The sequence below is a fragment of the Colobus angolensis genome, unplaced genomic scaffold, assembly GCF_000951035.1.
Source record: "Colobus angolensis palliatus isolate OR3802 unplaced genomic scaffold, Cang.pa_1.0 Scaffold13, whole genome shotgun sequence".
NCBI classification, from domain to species: Eukaryota; Metazoa; Chordata; class Mammalia; order Primates; family Cercopithecidae; genus Colobus; species Colobus angolensis.
The window spans coordinates 21,799,448-21,822,532 of record NW_012114252.1 but is presented as its reverse complement, the minus strand read 5'-3'; positions in this window follow the sequence as shown (position 1 = coordinate 21,822,532).

Here is a 23,085-nt window from a genome sequence, read left to right as displayed (position 1 = left end):
GGTGGCTTGAAGTGTGTGTGTGTGTGTGTGTGTGTGTGTGTGTGTGTGTGAGTGTACACAGACAGAGTGATAGGCAGGTGGTGTGAAAGGTCCATAATAGTTGAACCTAGCTAAAGGACATATGGAAATGTATTAAACTGTTCTGGCTGTTTATTAGCTTTTCCTTAAGATTGAAACTCTATCAAAATTAAAAGTTACCAAAAATACTGAAATAAAATATCACACCTTTCCTGCAGTTCTTACGAATGGTGAAAGGTCACTGTTCTCTGGGACTCCACCCATATGGATGCTAGCGCCTGCAAGGGGGTGCTAGGACTTGGTTTTGCGGATCTCCCACTTCAGAGAAAGTGCTCTTTGATACTGAGAGCTTCAGCGACTCTATGAGCCCTTTCATTTGCAAGCAAAATGGAGTGTGTGCGTACCTTTCTCCTGGGAATGGGTCCTTAACTTCTGAACCACTGGGGGAAAAAAATAAGCATCACTGCACTACAGAAAATACTGTGAACTCCGAATAAAACTTAAGCTTTCCCTGCCATCTTCAGTAAGGTCAGGGAGCCCTGGGCAGGGAGGCTGCTGCGAGCTTCATACCCGTGGGTGCTCACTGCAGTCACCCTTCCTGGCTGGTTGGTCCCGGGCCTGCTGGTTGTTAAATATTTAGAACATCACCCAGCATGTAGGCTGCCAAATGTATGCCCAAGGAAAAGAACAAAGGAATCTTTTTCCATATATAGAAGTCCAAATAGCAAAGCAAAGACTTTGTTAGTTTCTAGTGCACAACACAGACACAGATGTGAGGCAGCTTGACCCGAAAGGAGGCCGGCAGGGTCCCAGGAGAGAAAAGACAGTGTTTTCTAAAGTCCTCCCTTTGAGGCGAGGTCATTCCTGAACCACACAGGAGAGGATAAAACCTGCTGTTACCACCGTTGCATCCGTCTATACCTGGGTTTGGCAATTACCTGGGGAAAGGAAGGACATCAGACCAGTCTGAAGGACTCAGTACCTTCAATACCAGCTCAACACATTATAAAAGTGCTTGCAAAACACAGCATTTTTGTAATGATTTGCAGAATTACACATCATCATAGCTGCCTTTTCTGATCCAGAAACTCTGGAGCCAGGCAGGGAGAAGGGCTGAGAAGGGCCCTGTCCTCCCTGCTGAGGGGCGCGGCTGCACAGCTTGGCCGTTTTCCACAGTTGGAGCAGATACCAGGAGATGCAGATTCTTAGTCTAGACCAGTTTCCACTTTATTCCCCTCCAAAAAATAACTGTGCAACTCTATTCACTACCAGCCCTGTTCTTTTGCTGGCAATAAATGAGAGGAGAAATTCTGTTAATTAAATATGGAAAAACGACCTGGTTCCCATTTCCTACTGACGTCACAGAGGCAGTGAGGCGGCTGAGATGGACCTTTTAGGAAACATGGAGGGAGATCTGTAGCAGGAACAGTGGCATGTCAAAACCTGGTATCAACACTGGACGGAAATCTGAGGCTATAGAGCCTTGGCAGGAAGATCCAAACAATTCTCTCCTGATGTCACTGAACTTCATGGGAAAGGCGTGTGCCAGAAGCCCGAGCGTCTTCTTATTGTACCTGGGGAAGCATGAGGCCTGCTCAGGGCACTCACCTCCCTTCAGGGAGAAAGCCCTCTGGGCCCAAGACCTGGACGTGGACCCAACACCCTCACTTTCTGATGTGGGGATGGTGGGCAGGTTGAGGGATTTGCCTCAGCCACTTGTTCACGAAGTGGAGGTGGCTGTGGCGGCTCCTTCCCAGTCAGCTGCGCTGGTTAAATGAGACAGTGTGTGGCAAAATGTCAGGGACACATTAAACACACCATCAAGTTCAGCTATTCTTTTTTTCCACTGGGCAAGCCTGACCACCTATCTCTGACTTCAGTTTCCTCCCACAGCTGCACGGGCAAAGCATCCCACAGCCGCACAGACAGAGCATCCCACAGCCGCACAGACAGAGCATCCCACAGCCGCACAGACAGAGCATCCCACAGCCGCGCCGCGCAAACAGAGCATCCCACAGCCGCACAGACAGAGCATCCCACAGCCGCGCAAACAGAGCATCCCACAGCCGAGCGGACAGAGCATCCCACAGCTGCCAGAGGCCTGTCCACCCCCGAGCACCCACAATGCTCCACTTCCCTTGGTCAAAAGTCTGAAAACCTCTCAAGTGAGCTTTCATTTGGGATAAAAGAGTCCTTTAATCAAATGCTCTACCAGCAAGCAGAGGCCAGAAGCCCTGCAGGAGAGGCTGAGAGTGAGAGATGGGAGAGGGTCACTTTAGAGAGGGAGGCACTTCTGGGTGGGTCAGTGGTCGTCTTGGAGCAGAAGGTGCCAGGGAGGGGCCAGTTCCCAAAGAGCAGGGCCCAACCCAACCAGGACTGCAGAACTTGCAGGAGGGGCCTGGCAGAAAATACCTGCCCCCGGCCCCCACCCCTGGGCACTGCAGGCATCATGCCTCAGGGTCCTTGGAATCAGATGAAGGAGCTCCAGGGATCAGGAGAAGCAAGGAAACAAAGGACGGGAAGCGCCCCCGGTGAACAGCCCTGCCTCCCTCCCCTCTGTGCCAGACTGGCGGCTCCCGTGTCCAGCCTGAGCCCACAGCACCTCCTCATATGAGACATACTCTCCTGGGAGAGCTGGGACAAGCCAGCTGAGTCCACGGCTCACCCCAATCACAGACCATTCACCAGGGACCAATCGTAGAAATCCACACTGTCCAAAACAGCAGCCACCAGCCAACCATGGCAAATTAGATTTAAACACATCAGAATTAAGTGAAATTTAAAATGTAGTTCGTCAGACACACAAGCCACACGGTAAGTGCTCAGTGGCCACACGTGGTCAGTGGCTGTAGTAGTGGACAGCCCACAGAAGAACATTTCCACCACCACAGAAACCTCCGTCAAATGGCACTTCCGTAAAATGACAGTAACAAGACGTGACACCCTGCCCAGCTAGAGGGACAGGGCAACGGCTGGAAGGAGGTGACTTGTGCAGTGTCAGGAGGGACAGCAGCAAAATAGATGCTTCTCCTTCGTCCTCCAACTATTCTCCCCTCAGGATTTAATATGCTTTTTTTGTTTGGTTGGGTTTTTTTTTTTTTTTTTTTTTTTTTGTCATGGAGTCTCGCTCTGTCACCCAGGCTGGAGTGCAGTGGCACAATCTTGGCTCACTGCAAGCTCTGCCTCCCAGGTAGCTGGGACTACAGGCGTCTACCACCGCACCCGGCTAATTTTTTGTATTTTTAGTAGAGACGGGGTTTCACCGTGTTAGCCAGGATGGTCTCGATCTCCTGACCTCTTGATCCGCCTGCCGCGGCCTCCCAGAGTGCTGGGATTACAGGTGTGAGCCACGGTGCCTGGCCTTAATTAGATTTGTATGTGTACGTTTATTTCTGGGGGGTCAGAAAAATAGGGTGTAAGGGAATCTTTTGAGGGGCTGTCTTTGGCCAGGCATTCCTATGTACAGTGGTTTCTCATTGCTCACAGCAGGTACATTTGAGAAAGTTGCCACAAATGAATTAGTGAATCCTGAACCACGGCTGCACAGGAGACACGGGGCTAGGTTCCTGCGAGCCTCCAGTCACATTTTTGTCAATGGACCAAGATGTAGCCTCGTTTTGTGCGTGTTCCCGCTGAAAGGCACCTGATTTAAGAGGCACAGACTCTGGGCCGGCGGTATAGTCACTCAAACCTGAGCGAAGCTCATCTCACATGCGTGTTCTCACGGGAGGGCATCCCCGCCCCTTGTGTTTAGGACATCAGACAGCACATCAGCACCGCACTTGGCCTGTTTTAAACACAAGACATGTGACCATGAAAAGGTACTTGTTCACAGCCTGAGCCCTGAAGCAAGAAGGCAGTGTGGCCTTGTTCAATCTCAGTGGGAACGTGTTTCGGAAAAACACACACGTCTGGCGACTCAATTTTTTTCTCCCCTCTGTGCACGTCCTCAAAAGCTCTGCAAGTACTGACTTTGGAATTATAAATAAATTTTAGTGAGCAGGCAAATTTGCAAGTACAGATTCTACCAGCAGTAAGGATCGACCATTTACTATCCACCCCTCCTAAAACGCAGTGCCTGGAAGGAGCCAGCTCTAAACCCTGGGCTCCTGGAATCCACACTCACGCTATTTCCACCCACCACACCTGCTCCGCTCCAGAGAGGGCCTCCTGCATTTCAAAGCACTTTTCTTGGATCCTCCAAGCAAACTATGAAATATGCAAAGCAGATGTTGTTATTCAAATTTTTTAAATGAAAAAACCAAAATCCGCATCTTTCCCCAGATACAAAGTGGCTGAGCTGAGGAAACAACTCAGATGTTATCTTCCCCCTACCCAGATTCTTCCTTGCAAAACACGCCCTGGCCACGACGATTCGTCCGTGCATTCAACAAGACTCCCGAGCTCCCGTGCCCAGCAGTGCGAGTCTCACCTGAGACACAGACCTCGTCCCTCCCCTCGCTCCGTGTCATGACTCTCTAAGTCATGGGGAAACAAGCGAGTGAGCAGGAAATTATCATTCACGGTGAAGAGTTCTGCATGAAAAGGCTCCAGGAGGACACAGGGACCTCCGATCTCACTGCCAAAATCATCACTGGACAACATCAGACACAGACTGGGAGGGTTCTCCTGAACTCAGCCGTGTTGTATGGAATGTCTGGAAACGCCTGACACCCGTCAGCCGTCGGGAGAGACAGGTGTGGGAGGGGAAGCCCTGCAGTAGCGTGGTCCTGTGGTCATGGCAGCAATGGGATGAGACACAGAGCCCCACTCACCCTGAGACAGTTCAGAAGCTAAAATCTCTATCAGGCTTTAGGATTCCTTCATTCTCACGACCACAGGGGCCCGGTGTACGTATGTATTCCTCATGAAAGGAGTAAGATGAAAAGTGAAAAGTAAGGCAAAGACGCCTGCCCTCCCCTCTGCCCTCTGGGGCCTGGCCACAGGGACACCGGCTCCCTTCACGGCCAGCGTGGAGGCTTTCAGATCATTTCCATCGCTGTGGCCAGTCTGCAACGCGACTTTTAATAATGCATTTATTTAACCACATTTGATTGTTATAGGCAAAAATTCTGTGTGGGGACATTTTGCTCATATTACTTTCAGTTTGTTTCCGTTGCTCAAGAATTTCATGGTCACCCCATCCATGGAAAATCCAGAATTTTCCTCAATGCCTCAATTGTACATTTCTTCTCAATGCCTTAATTGTACATTTCTCTTGCTGACATGAACCAAAAAGAGTATGCATCACAGTACTGAAGAGGGATATGCATCTTTTGAAAAACCTTGTGATGACAGAGCCTTGGGTAGATAAGGCTCAAAGATCTGGCACTCAGCCACGGTATGAAATGGTTATTTCTAGAGTGAACACCCAGTTATGGCCATAGCCCCTCTCTCTCTCTGACATCCACCTCCTCTACTGGAAACCTCTGGTCTCGTGTGTCCTGGATCTTTACCACACTTCCGCTTAGACAGCCCCAGGCAACAATGCAAACAAGGAAGCATTTATCAAGCGCCTCCTGAGGCGGGCACCGTGCCAGCCTAATGCGGGCAGATGGCAATGTGGTCCCTCCCACATGCCTCACTGCTGCCCGAGTGCCAGCTTCTGCATTTGAAGGGAATTCCTGCTACCCTCTCAAGCCTGTTGCTCATGGTGGCATTTTCAGAACTTGTCACTAGTGGCGACTTCTGATAGTTTCATTCAATGAAGGGTCATTGTTGCAAACCAGATGAGTTGGAAAGGTCCACGCAAGCACCGAGTCCATGACGCCCTCATCCTGCTCTTTCCGTTCTGCAGGGGTGTCACTCTGGGTGAGTGAACGCACACCTCCCGGCCTTCGTCTCTTTGTCTGTATAATAAAGAAATCAAATTGGCTTCCCAGGGCCTGCGTGAAGGTGACATGAAGTAGGAAAGTACAACAGAGGACACCAGCTGCTACCTGAGGCTGGTCTGGAGAGTATGGCCTGTGGACACAAGGCACTCTGGAGAGTGTGGCCTGTGGACACAATGCACTCTGGTCAGGAGTGTGTGGCCTGTGGACACAATGCACTCTGGAGAGTGTGGCCTGTGGATACAATGCACTCTGGTCAGGAGATTGTGGCCTGTGGACACAAGGCACTGTGGTCAGGAGAGTGTGGCCTGTGGACACAATGCACTCTGGTCAGGAGAGTGTGGCCTGTGGACACAAGGCACTCTGGAGAGTGTGGCCTGTGGACACAAGGCACTCTGGTCAGGAGAGTGTGGCCTGGGGACACAAGGCACTCTGGCGCTACTGAGCATTGGAGGGTTCTCCTGCCGGGTCCGTGTGCTCCAGGTCTGGGACAAAGCACGGGAGGCCCCCAGAGTCACAGGACAGACATCCGCAGGGCCAAGAGCCCATGAGCAGAGGTCTTGAGGGGGGATGGGCCAGGACACTGAGTTTAGGTCTGAGGAGCAGAGACCCATGCCGGCCCCGGGTGCTAGGCCATCACGCACGGCACATTCCTGGTGCACGGGAGAGATGCAGCGTATCTTACCGGGGTTGGCTTAGCTAAAGCAAGCTCTTGGAAGACCTTCACGACCTGCAGGGCACTCATCACGCCCGGCCTGTGCTCTGTGCTGATTCCCACATAGCCGGCTCTATCACCAGCTCACTCCTATGCCCCCAGTCCTGGAAGCTGCTGCTATTTGAAATATCAGGAAAGTATCTTTGCCTAGAAAATACATGACAAAACTTAATCCACTTGCAAACAGGTCTTTGATGCATACGAGAGAGAGGAGCCCAAATGCATAGCCCTCCAAAGCAGGTCCCACCCACGGAGACCACATCCACCTCATCCTTGCTCCTGCCAGGCCGCCCTGACCCTTCCATGCACGTACTCCAAGTTAAACCCCTCCCGTGCATGGCACCCTGGAAGGGCCCGAGAAGCCACACACTGCCTTCCCAAGCCTGCACCTCAATCCCCTCCCCGCCAGAGCAGCCCTGGCCTGAGCACGAGGACGACAGGTCCCCGGTCCCCCATCATGTCCCCTGCACCCTTTGCCGCAGCTTCTCACAGCACGTTCCCTGAGAGGTTCCCATCATAGTTCATCCCCGAATTGTAGACCCGTTAAAGAAGGCCAAGGCCAAGCAGGATGTCCCAAAATAAAAGAGGAAATGGCCAGAACTGGGTCCCAACCACCCGATCAGATTCTTCCCTTCCTTCCACAGATGCAGCCTCAGCCCCCGGCCCGGGGGCCAGCTGTCCTTTCAGTGTCTTTGATGGAAAGTTCCCATTATCTTAAAAAATATATAAAAAATAAAAAAATAAAAAAGGACACACCAGGGCCAGGGGAACACCTAGCACAAGTGCAGAGAATCGAGGGGTGTTTTCATCAGCGCTTCCAGGGGAGGGAGCCACTAGCCACCCCAGCACCCCATGTGGCCACTGCTGCCCCTCACCTAGCACCCCTCTCACCATGACCCCTCCCTACACAGCTGGTCTCCTGAGAAAAGAGAACGAGGCAGGCCTTCCTCAGTCCCTTCAGACATTGCAGAGTTCCAGCTTCCAAACTGAGCTGTGACTATAACTTGGACATTTTATACACATCCCGGCAAATCTCATGAGTGGGCCATGGGTTCACGGAGGCATTCGGGCCACAGTTGATGGTGGCAGTGGTGTTCTTTAGCCTTCAGCACGGTGGCCACACAAGGGGAGTGGCCATGCTCAGGGGAAGGAGGCCCAGGCTCGGGAAGAAGGCAGCCTGCCTTCTTTCTAGGGGACTTCAGGGCCTGGGGACCAAGTACCCAAGAAACTCACAGCCCATTGACCATGGTACAAGTAAAGCACCTGACATGGCATCGCTCACTCACGCCAGCCATGCTGGCTCCACGCTCTGTGACATGAAAACATGAATGCATGGTGCACAGAGAACAGAGGGGCGAGCAACTCTGCTCACATTCCCCTGAGGACTAGAAATTCCCCTGAGGACTAGACTGTGAGTAGGCAAAGCCTGTGCCCAGACTCTCGACTCAGGGCAACGCAGGGCCCTCTCTGGGCCTCTCTTGGCATCTCCTCCGTTCCCACACACAGCAGCAGACATGAGTCAGCGGGGCTCCTCTCTCTTGTTGGACTGACATTAGAGACAAATTCTAGGATGCCCAAAGTCTGTTCTGCTGGAACTCATCTCAGTTCATCTTTGCAATCACCTGTTTTGAAGGGAATGGCTGTTACTAACCCCCTGCTGGCCGTCTAGGCTTGTCCCTCCTCAGGCCAGGATGCTATCATCTGTCACCAGCCCCACTCCGGGTTGATTTGGGCCAACGGCAGAAGCTTGTACGAAATTAGAGGATTTCAGAAAAGAGAGAGCTCAGTCACACGTTTATCAAGCCAGGCTGTGGGCTGGCAGTGTCTGTGTGCGCCACCAAGCCCACAGTTTCAGGAGTGCCACCTCAGGCACCCAGGCCTCCCCATCCTGGTCAGCTCCCGAGCCCTGCCCACCTCTCTACAGATGCTTCCGTTCCCTTAGCCTCTCACCCCTCCCTTCTGAACATGCCATGTGTTTCCTGCCAGGACCCGGTCTAAGGAATGCACATGAGTCTAGAACAGTGATTCCCGAACTGTGTAAAAGAATGAACATGCACAGATTGGGAGTGTCTGCAAATTCTCCTGCATGTAGGGGCTTAACCAACAAGGTTTCAAGACCGCCACCCAAAAGCATGTTTTCTCCACAGCTTGGGGTCAGCGGAAGGACTCTTCTGAATGGGTTCCTTCCCGTTCGGGGAACTGTTAAAGGTTTTTAAGTATTTATACAAATTTACGGAAGAGTCCACATAGACAATCTGGATGGCAGGATGTGTTCAAACAGGAGACTCGGCCTTCTCCATCCCCTCCCATTGCCCTCTTCAGTGTTCAAGACATCTGAGTCTCCCCCGTGAAGATGAACCCCCAGGATCCGGCCAGCTCCCCGAGCCACCATGTAGAGTGTTGCCCCGAATCCACAAGGGGCACCATGTTCTCGTCTTGGGTACCAGTCACGAAGCACCCATTTGCTTTATTCTGCAGAAGCTGTTGTTCAGAGCATCTTCAGGGCTTCTCAGGAACAGAGCCCCAGAGCTCCTTGGAGGGAAGTTCCCAGGCTTACAAGCAGGCAGCAGCATCTGCAGAGACCAGACAAGCTTGATGAAGCTTGAGTGCTGCGTTTCTGGTGGGAGATGGAAAGAAAGCAGATCCCGGGACCCCCATCCTGGGAGGGTTTGGCACCAGGGTGAGTGAACTCAGCAGCACTGAAGGGCACTCGCCTGAAAACAAATAAGGCCCAGGTATGGGCTTCCCCGGAACCCTGGAGTGTGTGTGGAAGCTGAGATGAGAGGCTTTCACAAACCAATGGGAAGCATAGTGATTCTGACAAACTTTTGTTTTGCATTTATTGCTAGAGCCTGAATATAGTTGATCTCTTTCCAAGGGGAAAATGAAGAGCTCAACTAAATTGCCTTCTTTTTGTAAAGTCTGTTTGTGCCTAGGATAAAAGAGAATGTTTTGTCCTTTTCAAAATTGAGCAATTTGTGTCTTTCTGGGCATCAGGTGTTCAGTGTGATGACTGTGTGGCTGATTGCCTCGAGATTCTGTTTGTTTCACACCTCAGTTTTAAAGCGTTGACCATCATAAGTCTAAACATTACCTCCACAGTTCCCTTCTACCTACGCATCTCAAGGAAATGAATCCTGGGAGATAGATTTTCCCATAATAATTAATTCAGACATTCTTTCCCTCTCAGAAAGTCTCAAATTAAGGAATCCTTTTATTGTTGAAGAGTCACCCAGATTGATTACCATCTTCCACCAAATCCAAGCTATGAAAATGGAAAGAAACATCCTGATTTAAAGATATTGACATGAAGAAAAGTGCATGCTAGAATTGATGAGACACAGTGTGACAAGAGCTAACACTTACTGAGAGCTTATCCCGAGCTGTCATTCCAAGCCTGAGCCGTACCAGCTCACATCAGCCTCACCTCAGCCCCATGAGTTAGACCTGACCACCTCCCCAGCTTGGCCCCTGAGAAGGTGAAGGCTCGGAGAGATACGGGAACTTGCTCACGGTGGTCTAGCCAGGCGCTTGTCCAGACAGCTGGATTCTAGGGTCTCACGCTCCCCATTTTTCTCCAATCATTTTCTCCCACCACCAACTGACCAGGATCCACTCTCTCTGGGCAGCATTAGGCTTACATTTCAGCATCCAGTTCAGGCTCAACAGTGTCCAATTATTTGTGAACTTAAACACCTACCACTTGTAATACTAATAACCTTTCATAAGAGAAGTTCTTGCCGTGAGATGAGAAAATAAACCATAATATTAAGACCACCTCACCCAATGGAGATGCAGTCCACACATTCTATAACCTCAGCCATTTTCTGGAGAAACGCGCCATCCGGGAAGCCACAGTTGACTCTGTCTTTAGACCAGGGCAAAGAGACACCTGCCCTAAGTGCCACACACCTCAGAGCTTCCCTCCCTCACCCTTCCCCAGACTCACCATCCCTCAGGGACAATGACCCAGGAGAAACACCCTCTCAGATTGGGCCTCCCCATGGCACACCGTGGGTGCCAGGACCTCGGAATTCCCCACAGAGACACACACAAGGCCCCCTCCTGGGCCTGCAGGGAACTTCTCCCAGACATGTCTTCCCAAAGAAGACATAAAAGGCTGTCTGGGGGCTGTGTGGATGGAGCTGAGATGCACGGGGCAGGAAGGGGGCAGCTCGCCATGGCACTGAAGCTGGTTGGCCTGAATCCACCCTGCTCCTGTGCAGACATCCTGGAAGGTGAGGATTCTGCAGTTAAACTAGACCTTTAGGTTCACGAATGTGAAGGCACATTCGTCCACATAGGAGACAGACTCTGTGTGAGCAGCCTGATTTATAACTGAAATGCTTAGACATGAAACATGACAGCCTACTCTTGCCTCGTGCTCTGGACCACACAAACATCAGGGAGGAGAAGCCCACTCTTCGTGTTTTGGAGTTTGGTGGTTTGCTTGATGGAAGCCTGCTTTTGTGGAGTTCAGTGACTTGCTGGCTGGAAACCTGCTTCTGTAGATGACAGTACCACAAAAGACAGAATGTGAGGATTTAGACAGGCCTGGGGGTTGGCATCTTTGATTTCGGCTGAAGGATGTAAGGCCTAGAGTCAGAACTGGAAACGATGGGTAGTTTCATACAATTAACAAAATCCAAAAGAAGGGAAACGCCTATGTTTATATGCAAAGGTAAGAAGCCACCTCTAAAGAATTAAAATGACCAGGGTAAGATACAGTCCCCTGCCAGACACCACATACCGCACTAGACTTTTGCTGAATGCTCTGTGTTGCTAAGTGTGATGCTGTGCGGATTTTCTTAGTTAATTCCTTTCCCTTTAAGTGTATGATTTCACAATCTTTGCTGCAAACCTAAAAATGATGGCAAAAATGTCTATAGCAGAACTCAATTACAGCCATTTCAGTAAAATCAGTTAGATAGGTGATTTGTGTTATAAAATGTATCTCTATTATATACTTTCTTTAAAATTAAAGATAGCTGCAGTATAGGGTGATATCAATGCAATAAAAATTAACTCTGCATGGTCACGGTATAGGAAATAAGTATGTTCTTCATGTTGAAAAGACATACCAGATATTTCTAGAATGATTAAGAAATTCTCTACGGAACACTTTCTCCAAGGGCCCAGGAACTTTGATGTAACAATTGTTTCCTAAAACATTATCTTGACTTTTCAAAAAGGAAAGAAGTGATATTTTAAGAATGTATTTAATACTTTGCAGAAAAGACTGGGAGCCGTTTTTTTCACTTTCGAGATAACACATCCTTGGTATGTGGCATCCTTAATAATACACACAAGGCAAAACTAAAACTGGTGTAAAATATGTAATTGGATATTTTCAGGTTTGTCTGTCTGTCACCTGTGTTTTTCAGAGGAAGCTTCGGCCGTAGGTTTCTGAATCATGGGCTAAGGAGAACACAGGGAGAATGAGACTGGCAAACCTTCCGTGTCGGCAGTATACAAGAAGCACTCATCTGTAAACAAGCTCCTGATTCTCCACAGCACAAGGGAAAAAAGGAAATCTTCCCAGTAGTGACAGGCTTTGTACCAGATCTTTGAACTTTGGAGGCGCAGTTTGCATAGAGCAGTAAGAAAGCACTTAACCCACGCCCCCAAAGTTTCAGAAAGGAGAAGGTCGAGTAGAGCAACATTAAAACAGAAAAAAGAAATGGATGTGCCGTGGTGCAATTTTTGACAGATAATTATCACCACAATGTCCTTTGAAATTGTGGACGTTAGCTGTAACGTGAAAATGCAACTGCTGATTTGGTCCCAGATTTCCATATCTAGTATTTTTCTAATGACCAAAACTCATCACTTTTAATCTACATTCTTATTCCCTTACAAATAAAATATATGTATTCAAACATCTCTATTCCATATGTATAGACTTCCTTATCTTGTAGATAATCTAGTCCAGCCAAGGTAAATACAAATTATTTGGTGATTAAGGATTAAAAGGCTTAAATGAAGTCAATGGGAGAATAGAGGATCAGTAATAATGAAAAGACTTGACTTTATTTACATTCACCTTAAGTTCATTGCATTTGCCTCTAATTTAAAAGATCAGCTTCTCTGTATTAGGCAACGTGCGCCGAAGCAGAAAAGCCACAGGGAACGAATCGGTGCTGCACTGTGGATCTTATTCCCCATTTCCTCTCTGTCTCCCTCCTCCACCTTGACAGCGAGTCCTATAGTTTAAGAAAGAAATCATCAGAGCCAGGTGAGTCCGTGGCCCTCATACCCATCAGGAACAGCCATTGACCCAACTGGGTCTTTTTCCAGACCAGAACAGCACTGGCGCTGTCCCAGCATGTCCGAGGAGACGTGAGCAGCCGGCAACAGTCAGAGGGGGCAGGTGGTCACCCTCCCATGGGTCACCTCCTCATGGGGTCTCCTTATAGAACCAAAGAAACTGCCACCACCCACCATGGTCACCACAGCAGGTGGCCCCAGGGCACAAGATGGGAGCCTGGAGGCAGGTGGTAAATGTTTGACCCTTGTGGGCCTTCAGACTGGATGTGGAGGACCTGCCGTCCGGGCACAGCGAGCCTCGGCCAGACACCAGGCAAGGGCAGATGAGTGGGCTGGGGGGCACTCACCTGGAAAAGTTCCAGATCACCAGTGTTCCCCCTCACCCCCAATCCCTGCCCCCTCTACCCCCACTCCTGTCCCTGAGCCCCCTCGTTCCCACACAAGTGCCCCCATTGGTCCCCTGGGAGATCAAGCCTTTCAAAAAGAAAGCAGCAGCTCTTTCCCCAAGAAGAGGGACTTGTGGCTAGCGCATGGGCTGCCAGGGCCCCGAGTCAGAAGAAGTCTCTCCTCAGGGTCAGCCCTAGGCTTTAGCTGGAGTAAGGGCAGAGTGGGCTTGGGGCACGAGCAGAGGATGGGAGGGGACCTTGGCATCCAGTGGAGCTGGGAAGAGGGCCTGGGTGAAGAGCTCCACGCACAACAACGTCCCGGCCCTGTTTGCTGAGACCCCTGCCCCCGATGTGTCGGTACTCGGTCCTGGCTCCCCTCTGAAGGCCTGCTCTGGCCGTATGCCCACCATACACCCCGATGCCACCTGGCTCAGCTCTGGGGCTGTGCAGTGCCCAGTGTGTGTGTGAGCTGCCATCTGTAACCAGCCCTCTCCATGGAACCATTCCTCTGCCAAGAGTAGGGCCACCCCAAGCAATGCAGGGAGAACACGTGCTTGGCCATGGAAAATAGGGGACAGTCAGTATAAGTGGCTTTATCGCTTCAAACAACCAGAGAGAACATCAGACTCAAGACCAGAGTCCAACAGGCCAAAGCCGTCCTTTCCGACACCTGCCCACTGAGCGGGCTTCCCGGTTCAGGGCCAGATGCCCAGACCCACCTGACAGAACCCCTCCCCTCTCCCCTCTCCTCTGCACACTTCTGCAGCAAGGTTCGCACAGCTCAGAATCAGCAGCCTGCACATCCTCAAGCAAAAAAAGAGCCAAGTTATCACCCATTAAAACATGTACTGGTAAGGGGAGAATTTTGTATCAACACTACCAAAGAGTTAAAAGGAAGAAAATTATCATTTTCAGGCTGAACTTTGCTGTGACATATGATCCACGATTTGCATCCAGACGAAATCTATTTATCATTTCTTCCACAGTAAAAATGCTCCAGGAACGTTCCTCCACAGTTTCCTTTACCCTGAGTTGAAGGGTAATTCTTTGACAATTAGCAATCTTTTCTTTCACATTGATTCAGCGATTCAACTTCAGCATAAGAATAAAGCCCCCATGCGCTGCAGCTCTGTCAGCAGGAGAAAGTCAGAAAGAACCTGTCACTTGTAGGGGGTTTTTGACAAAGTGTACAATGGGAGCCAAAAGAATCCTGGGTTTTTTTTCCCCCCTAAATAAACGTGAAATAGATTTAAAAATCGGAACGTATTAAGGTGCTCATGATATTGAAAAGCACAGAACACTTACTGCAGCAGAGTAAAATATATACAATTAGAATCCTCATTTTGAAAGACTTCAATGAAGTAATATTTGCTAGAGCTGAAACACACGGAGGCATTTCAGTAAAGCATAAAAACATGCGTTTGCGTAAACTAATTGGATAATGACATATGTTACCACAACTGTCAGCTTCCACTGTGCCTTTAAAAAGTTCCTTTTGTTAAGCATGTGATTTCATTGTTAAAATACCAAAACAACACACAAATACCTGATAGCCGGCATTAACCCTGGCACATATCCCTGCCACAGCTGTGTGCACACAAACACTCCTGCACTTCTGTCTGGTTCCATTTTGCTCTCATTTCTGTGAGGGCAGGCTCACCATGCACTGATTCAGCTTCTCCGGACACTGTCAAAGTTTAGTCGTTTAGAATTGCACATCGTGGCACTCATTTCAATTTCTCCATTCTTCAGTTCTGGACCAAGGGCACAGTTTGTAGAGCCCTTAGGCTAAGCCAGAAAGATACCCATTATCCCGTAGGAGCCTCACAGAAAAGGTTACCCAGAGAGAAGCCACCAGTGGCACGGAAAGCACCGCCATCCCCCTGACAATCGCAGTCCAGCCAGACTGACACTTTCCTTCGTGACTGCTGTCATTGCCCACCTCATTCTGGACACTTCCCTGCTTTCAAAGGTGTGTTTTCTTCTCTTTCTTTTTTTGTCCACTGAACTGTGTTTAGAGCCAAGCAAATGGAACTTAACACAGCAACCAAAAATGATTCCCAAAAGAGCGACTGGAGTATTCCATGCGGAACCTCATCTCATGTTTACAGTCTCAGTAGACACGCTAAGCTGAATCATTCCTACAGCACTGTGTCGCATGGTAACAACAAATGATCTCATGGAAAAGTCCCCTTTTATCTGACTGGCCCGAACCCCGGCCCCCGGCTCTGGATCTGGGAAGACCGAGGCTCTTTCCGTATGCTGACATAAAGATTGGGATGGCACACATTTCTGCAATCACCAGAACACAACTTTTCACCAACTTGAGATAGAGAACAAAAGTCTCTGTTGCCCAAGGAGCAGCGTCCAGTGAGCTGTCTGCAGGCGGCAGTTCCAGCCCCCACCTGGATGCCAGCAGCCTGCTGCAACTGCGCAGCCAACTTCCAAGCTAAGTTCAGCAAACACTGATTTCGCCAGTAGAAGCCATCGTTCCCCTCCCGGCCACACTATGCCCGGCACCAGCAGGTACCACTGGGTCTCCAAGGACCCCACACACAGCCGTGAGGGCCAGGACAGCTCCTAGGACCAGCAGACATGACCACAAGGCTCCCTGGAGAGGTCCCGCGCAGCGGAGAGGCACAGCGGCCGTCAGATCCACCTGTGAGCCAGGTTGCAGCCCCCGCAGTCCAGACGCCGCTTCCTTGCACGCACCGTGTCCTGCTCTCTCCCTCTCCACCCTGCCCCCTAGAATTAGCAGAAAATCTACAGCAAGTTGTCCCCCCAGCACTTTACCTGGTCCCAGTTGAGCCCAGGACGCCGCCCCGCTCCTCCCGGGGCCCGGCCTGCTCACCTCCTAGCGCCGCGTCCCGTCGCCTGCTGGTGCCAGGCTGTGGAGCTGGCGGGTCCCGGAGAAACCAGCCTGCTCTTGTGAACACCGTGCAGCCGCGGCAGCCGTCGCAGTGATGAGCACAGCTTGAGCCCGTCCACAATTAGCCGAATATTGTAGAGCAGCAACAAATCAACCACGAAACCGGCGCGCAAATAAAGCCGACTGCGGTTTCCGAGGGATGCAGAAGGGGAGAGTCACCGAGTGCTTCATTTCTTCTTCAAGATCGTTCCAGCCAGCTCCTTCTGCTGTTTTTACTGTACCATAATGCACTAGGTCTGGCTTTTACCCTATTGAAAGAACATGAATATATTATTATCCACACAAAAGAGCAGGTTATTGTTTATGAATTACCAGCCTTCCCAGCAACAAAGGCTATTTTCATAAGAAAACTCAATTTCATTTTAGCTCCAATTTGATTACCAGCTGAAGAAAAGAAGCTCTGCTCCTAACCCTCAAAGGATTTTTATTCATACCATTGAATGGGCTTTATTGCTTCCTTTTCAAAACTGACGTAGAAAGCTTTTAGAGTAAAACATTGACAAAAAATTATTGCGCTGCTATTTTGTGCAATAACAGAGCTGAAGAGGGGCAATGATTTCTCAGTCATCCTTCACTGTACTCCAGAATAGCGGAGGCTGGAATTAATGACAGACCAGGGAGAGGAGGCACGCTAAGGACTCACAATGCACGTCAAATCTAAATGATCACTATACATTGAAAGGCCCCCAAAAAAGCCCACAGCTGATTGATTCATGGCTTTCACAAGAAAGACAGGCTTGAAGAGTTTATTGCACCACAATTTACTCGGAATTATCATAAAAATGAATGTAGAGGCTGAATGTCACCCCGGCACGCTCCAAAACCACACGCCCAGGGACAAAGTTCACCCAGGAGCTGCCGCTGCACACCCCATGCCGCGCCAGGAGCTGTCACAGGGTGGCCGTCGTCGGGCTTGACTCGGGCTCTGTGGAGAATCTTTACCCCACACCAGAAGAGGTTTTCATCTTCACAATTTTCAAGTGGAAAAAGGTCTGTACCAGCAAACAATGGCCCAGGGGCCCAGAGGCAGGCATGCCTGCTCAGCACTGCGCGGTGCTGGGGGAACCCTGGCAGGCGTGTGCCCCTCGGCCTGCTTGTTCTCATTCCCCAAAGGAGTGAGAAGTTTGCGAGGACTGGAGTGCTCACAAGAATGGTTTAGGGGCAAACGTTTAAATGATACAGGTAGTTCTTGTTTAAATGACTTTCTCCACATGCACGGCACTTCTCCTTTCATTAAAATTTCAGCAATAATGGCTAAGCTAGTGGGGTTGCCAAAGAAACCTGCACTTGCGATTATGCAAATAGAGCCTGCAGTATAATAACTTGGTGTTCCCCAGGCCCCCAGCCAATGGCCTGTTCACATAGAAGCCTCAGGCGAGATGTGACGACTTTGGCCAACCAGCCTTGAAAGGTGCCTTAAAACCTGTCATCGGCCTAGGGACCCTCTCCTCTCCTGCCTTACTCATCCAGCACAGTCAGGATTCATAAGTGAAGAATTTGTGATCTTTGACTTTTTGTTTGGTAAGCAATACTCTTATTTAAAAACACACCAGAGAAAAGGTAAAACTCCCCCCGTTGGCCATTGCATTTTCAAAGGACTTGTTGAATTCAAACATCATCCATGTTTTCTCAGTTCCCTGTCAGAGTCAAACAATCTGTCATCTCCCTCTCAGACAGGTTCTCAAGCACAGAGATTATGCTGGTTGTCTTCCGGGGAGGAGCCGGGTTGACAGAGGAGCCAGGCATCCTTCCCAGGTGATCACACACACACACCAGGAGAGGCTGGCCCAGTTCAACCCTGTCGCCTTCAACTCATCCCCAACTACCAGCCCTGTGGGGCTCCACCTAAAATCCGGGGCTTCTCACAGGAGATCCTCTGGGGTCTTGGGGTTGCCACACGTGCCTTGAAGGTTTTCAGAATCATTGCTCTAAACTGCATGATTTAAAGGCACCTGAACATGACTGTTTAGTAGAAAACAGGAAGATGTCAGCTGTAATAAATCCTTTTCCATGGCTCCCGTTGTCCGGGCCCCAGAGTGGCTACAGTCTCGTAACCACTAGCACTGTATTTCCACAATGTCAAGGCTGATCGTTTATAAAAGTAAACTTCCATCAAGCATTCATGTGCTTTACAGATATTTCAGTGCTGGGCATTGGGCTGACAACAGAAGACAAGTAACCCATGCATATTTTGCCTTTCTTAGGGCTTCTGGTTTCTGCACACCCAGTCTGTTCATTAACAACATATAGTCAGTTGTAAAGTGAAACATTGAGATGGTAGTGACGTTCTAAAGTTACTGTGAATACTGAATTTGCAAGTACTGAGCCTTTGCTCCCAGAGAAATACATCTGGTCACAACAGTTTTGTCAATCAATTCATACATGACCTTGTTTCTATGTGGTAACACCTCATTCAATGCGTATTGTGGAATCATTAACATGGAACTCACAGCCGACAGCCTGCCTGAGTGGCTTCTCGAACACACGCGTCATCTCCATGAGGCACGGCACAACCTTCTCGCACTTACAAACCCTAGACAGCACTTCGGCCCCGCGCTGATGGGCCGTCTTACACAGTGAAATCGCCGGCAAAAGCACAGAAATTTGACAAACACAGCACTTGAGAGACTGCAAAAAGGATACTGTGCACAAAATGAGAGGAGGTCTCCACACCTCCTTGCTTGATATCTTCTGGGGATATGCACATCTGGTGACACTTTTTTTTTTTTTTTTTTTTTGAGACAGGGTCTCACTCTGTCACCCAGGCTGGAGTGTAGTGGCACGATCTTGACTCACTGAAACTTCCACCTCCCAGGTTCGAGCGATTCTCCTGCCTCAGCCTCCCTAGTAGCTGGGACTACAGGCGTGCACCACCATGCCTGGCTAATTTTGCAACTGGGTGCACACCCACCTGCACCCAGAGGGAGAACCGGGCCCCCAAATGCACGGGACCTGTCCTCGCTCAACCTTCCCCCCGGAAATACTTCCACACATCTAGAAAACGCTCCTTAGTAGAGACGGGTTTTGTCATGTTGGCCAGGCTGGTCTCAAACTCCTGACCTCAAATGATCCACCCGCCTCGGCCTCCCAAAGTGCTGGGATGACAGGCATGAGCCACCGCACCTGGCCTAGGGACACACGTTTTACCATTCTGCGCCTGTCTGCAAATGACCACAAAAGCTCCAAGATTATTCATTTTGGGGGGTTACAAATTCTAGCAAGTAACAAAGCTGCTGTGGACTGAACTGCATCTTCCCCAGACTCATGTGTTGAAACCCTAACCCCAGCGTGACTGGATTTGGAAATGGGGTCTTGGGAGGTAACTGGGGTTAGATAAGGTCATGAGTGGGGTCCTGATCCAGTAGGTCTGTGACCCTGTAAGACAAGGAGAAGAGAGGGGATTCTTTCTCCCTCTCTCCACCACGTGAGGACACGGTGAGGACATCTGTGAGCCAGGAGGAGGCCCTCACCAGGAACCGAACAGCTGGCACCCTGACCTTGGACTTCCAGCCTCTGCCACAGTGAGACATACATATCAGCGGTTTAAGCCACCCAGTCTGCAGTACTGTGTTGTAACAACCCAAGCTGATGAAGATAAAAGCTAAAAGTGGAACATCCATGAGGCACACTCAATGACCAGCCAACACTGCTTGAGCACCTCCTGTTTACCAACTGGTATCTGCATAAGCTGGACTGGAGCTGACTGGCGAATCCCAGAGCGCCGGCGGGATTCAAAGAGTGAGACCTGAGGAGTGCCCTGGAAGATGCTGGGCCTGTGTTTTGAGAGGCGGTGACAGACGAGGCTACAGAATGGAGCAACAGCCAGAGGGAAAGAAGGGCAGCTCCTTGGCAGGGGCACAGGGCTGGGCCCAGCCTGAGCTCATCTGGGGGAGCTGGGAGATGAGGTCGCAGCCTGCATGATCACCTGGTGGTGGGACCTTCTCTCCAAATGTAGGTCTCGCGCCCCTACCAGCACAGTCACCTGGTGGTTGATGAGAAATAGAAGCTTCTGGGCCTGTCCTGCGTGGTCAGCCTGGCATCCCTGTTGTGGGGCCCTGGGAACCTGCTTTTCTGATTCGCCACCCAGAGACCCCTACAAAGTATGGGTGCTCTCAACCCTTAAGCGCCCTAACTCTGAGGGGCAAAATCATGTACAAAATAGATGCACACTTCCCAGTCCATGATTTTATGTTCAAAATAAATACAAAGGGCACACTGACCATGGAAGGGCACTTATCCTCCTAGATGTGGCACTGTCCAGAAAGCCAAAAAGGATTTCAAAAGGAGAATGGGTGTTCCTGTCAGACAGAACTGCAATTTGCTCATGGGACAACCCAGCCTTTTTGTCAAACTGCGAACCCCTCAAAGCCAGGAGCACCTTTATTCAGGACACCTGCCACATCAGCAGCTGCTCAATAAAATACCTCCGTGAAATGGCTTAGACTAGACATATTGGCTGGAGAACTCGGAAAGAGGAAATCCTGAGTGTTATATCATATGCTGACTGCAGCTGAATGCTAAGAAGGAAGGCAATTAAGGAAAACCATGGATTCAAATACTATAGGAGTTTGTTAACTTAAAGGAAAAAAGGAAAAGATGTTTGGAACTGTGAGCCCTCACTCCCATTTCCAAACAACGTAGAGCTTCTTTCCACTACAGTGAGTTGATTCTCTTCCTGCCTCCTCATCCATAAGCGCATAAAATCCCTTTCAACCGAAGACTTCCCTGGCTTCCACAATTTGACAGCAAAGAAATAAACTCACTGTGCAACAAGAAAATACCTTCTCCCATAAGCAGCTTCCTTATCCTGTAAGCAGAACTACATAATTTGAGTTCCAGAAAGTTACATCTGATCTTCCAGAGTTTCAGAATATTCTGCCAGTCTTTGTCCTGTAGGGAGAGTTGAGACCTCTGAAAATCAGAGCTTTGCAACAGATTATAACCAACAGGCCAGGGGAAGGAACTAACCACAAAGCCCCCGTGATTCATCCCAAGTGGCTGCATCCCCCTTGCTGACAAGCAGTGACATGCGTGAGTGCCTTGATTAGAACATACCATAACAAACATCACTGTTTCCTCAGAGCCTCTATGCTAGCTTGGGAAGATACTTTCTGTAAGTCTGATGGTATCATAGGAGACATTCAAGATTCACTAGACATTTCAAGAAGCAGGTGAAACTGTCATTCACTTCTCAAGAAGAAAATCTAAAAATTACACTAGGATTAAATCCCGCTCCGTTTTTTTATTCATTGTCCAGCTTTTATCCTATTCTACTTCATGCTGCAAAACTACAACCTAGACACGTTAAATCAGTGCTTGGATTGTGTGCTCACCCCTTCTCTGTTCCCCTCTTTGTTTCCCCTTCTCCAGTTCTCAAAAGATGGAGAATCTGGCCCTATCTTTGTAGTAACTTGTGACGGTGAATGCACATTCAGAATTAGAATTGGGGTTGGTATGAGCTACTTTACCCTCTGTCCCCACATATGTAACAATAAGAAAGTGAGCCAGGTTCAACCCAGAGTTTAAATTTAGGAAATTTCTATTTTAAATACTTCCGTATTAACAAGAATGTTCTGGACTTGGTCCAGCGACGTTGCTCCTGTGATAGACATCTCAGGCTCCAAAGTCACAGGCAGTCCCTGGGGAAGGGCATGGCCGTCCCATGCCTTGTCGTAGAGGGCAAAGCCCAGCCACACCCACCTGCACCCAGAGGGAGAACCGGGCCCCCAAATGCACGGGACCTGTCCTCACTCAACCTTCCCCCCGGAAATACTTCCACACATCTAGAAAACGCTCCTTAATTCCGAAGAAGGAAATGTGTGCTCACCCCCCAACCTCTGCTCACACCCTACAGCCTTCCTGCTTCCAGTCAGAGGCGACCTGCTGCCTCCAGGGAGGCTTCTGGGAAGCGTATTTTACTACGAAGATCGCACACAGCTGTGGGGCTAGGAGAGCGGCATAAATGAGCATGGAACGTCAGATATTCACCCAGCGTGTCCTGGCCTCCACTCTCTGACACCACCTGGGTGTCCAGTGAATGGTTCAACTCAATCCTGACACTGGCTACCTGGGGGTCAGCACAGACCTCATAGGTTTAGGGGCTCATCCTGCAAGGCTGCCCCCGTTCAGATGCCAGCCACAAGCTCCTGGCTCCCAGACCACCGGTACTTCTGTCAGCTACAAATTCCAGGGTTCCCATGCTCTCCCTTCAGGTTTTGTCTCGCTAGAATGACTTATGGAACTCGAAAAATACCACATGAGTGGTCTAAGGGCCGGGGAGTCCAGCAGGCCTGGCACCCTGCAGTGGGCTATGTTCCTGTCACCTGAGGCCTTGCAAGATGGGCAGCTTACCCAGAACTCGGCGGTCACCTCAGTGCCTTGGACAGATTTCCCTGCAAAGCACGTGGAGCATTTGGGAGGCGGGCACAGAAAGTGACAGGTTTATTTTGAAGAATACGAATACATGGCCAGAGAAGAGATGCACAGGCCAGCAAGGTTTGGGGCTGCAGGAGTGGAGGATGGCATGGAGCTTCCACGCCTCTCCAGACACTGCCCTCCCATCACTGACACTCTCACCAACCAGAAGCTCTCCAGCCCTATCCTTCCAGGGTTTCCGCGCGGAGTCTCATCACGAAGGCATGACTGACAGGGCTCAAGCCCAACGCTTCTTCCCTCCCTGGAGGTCGGAGGTTGAAGCCAAAAGTTATTACCCTGTGACTGGTTTTAGGGGGAGAGGAGGTCACTGGAGGTAAAAGGGTGAGGCTAAAGGTTCTCACCCTGTGGCTGGTGGGGACAGGAAGACACATATCACCTCGTTAGCACAGACCCAACATCAAAGGGGTTCCTCAGGAGTAAGGAAGGGCCAGGCACAGTGGCTCAAGCCCATAATCCCAGCACTTTGGGAGGCCAAGGTGGGTAGATCACTTGAGGTCAGGAGTT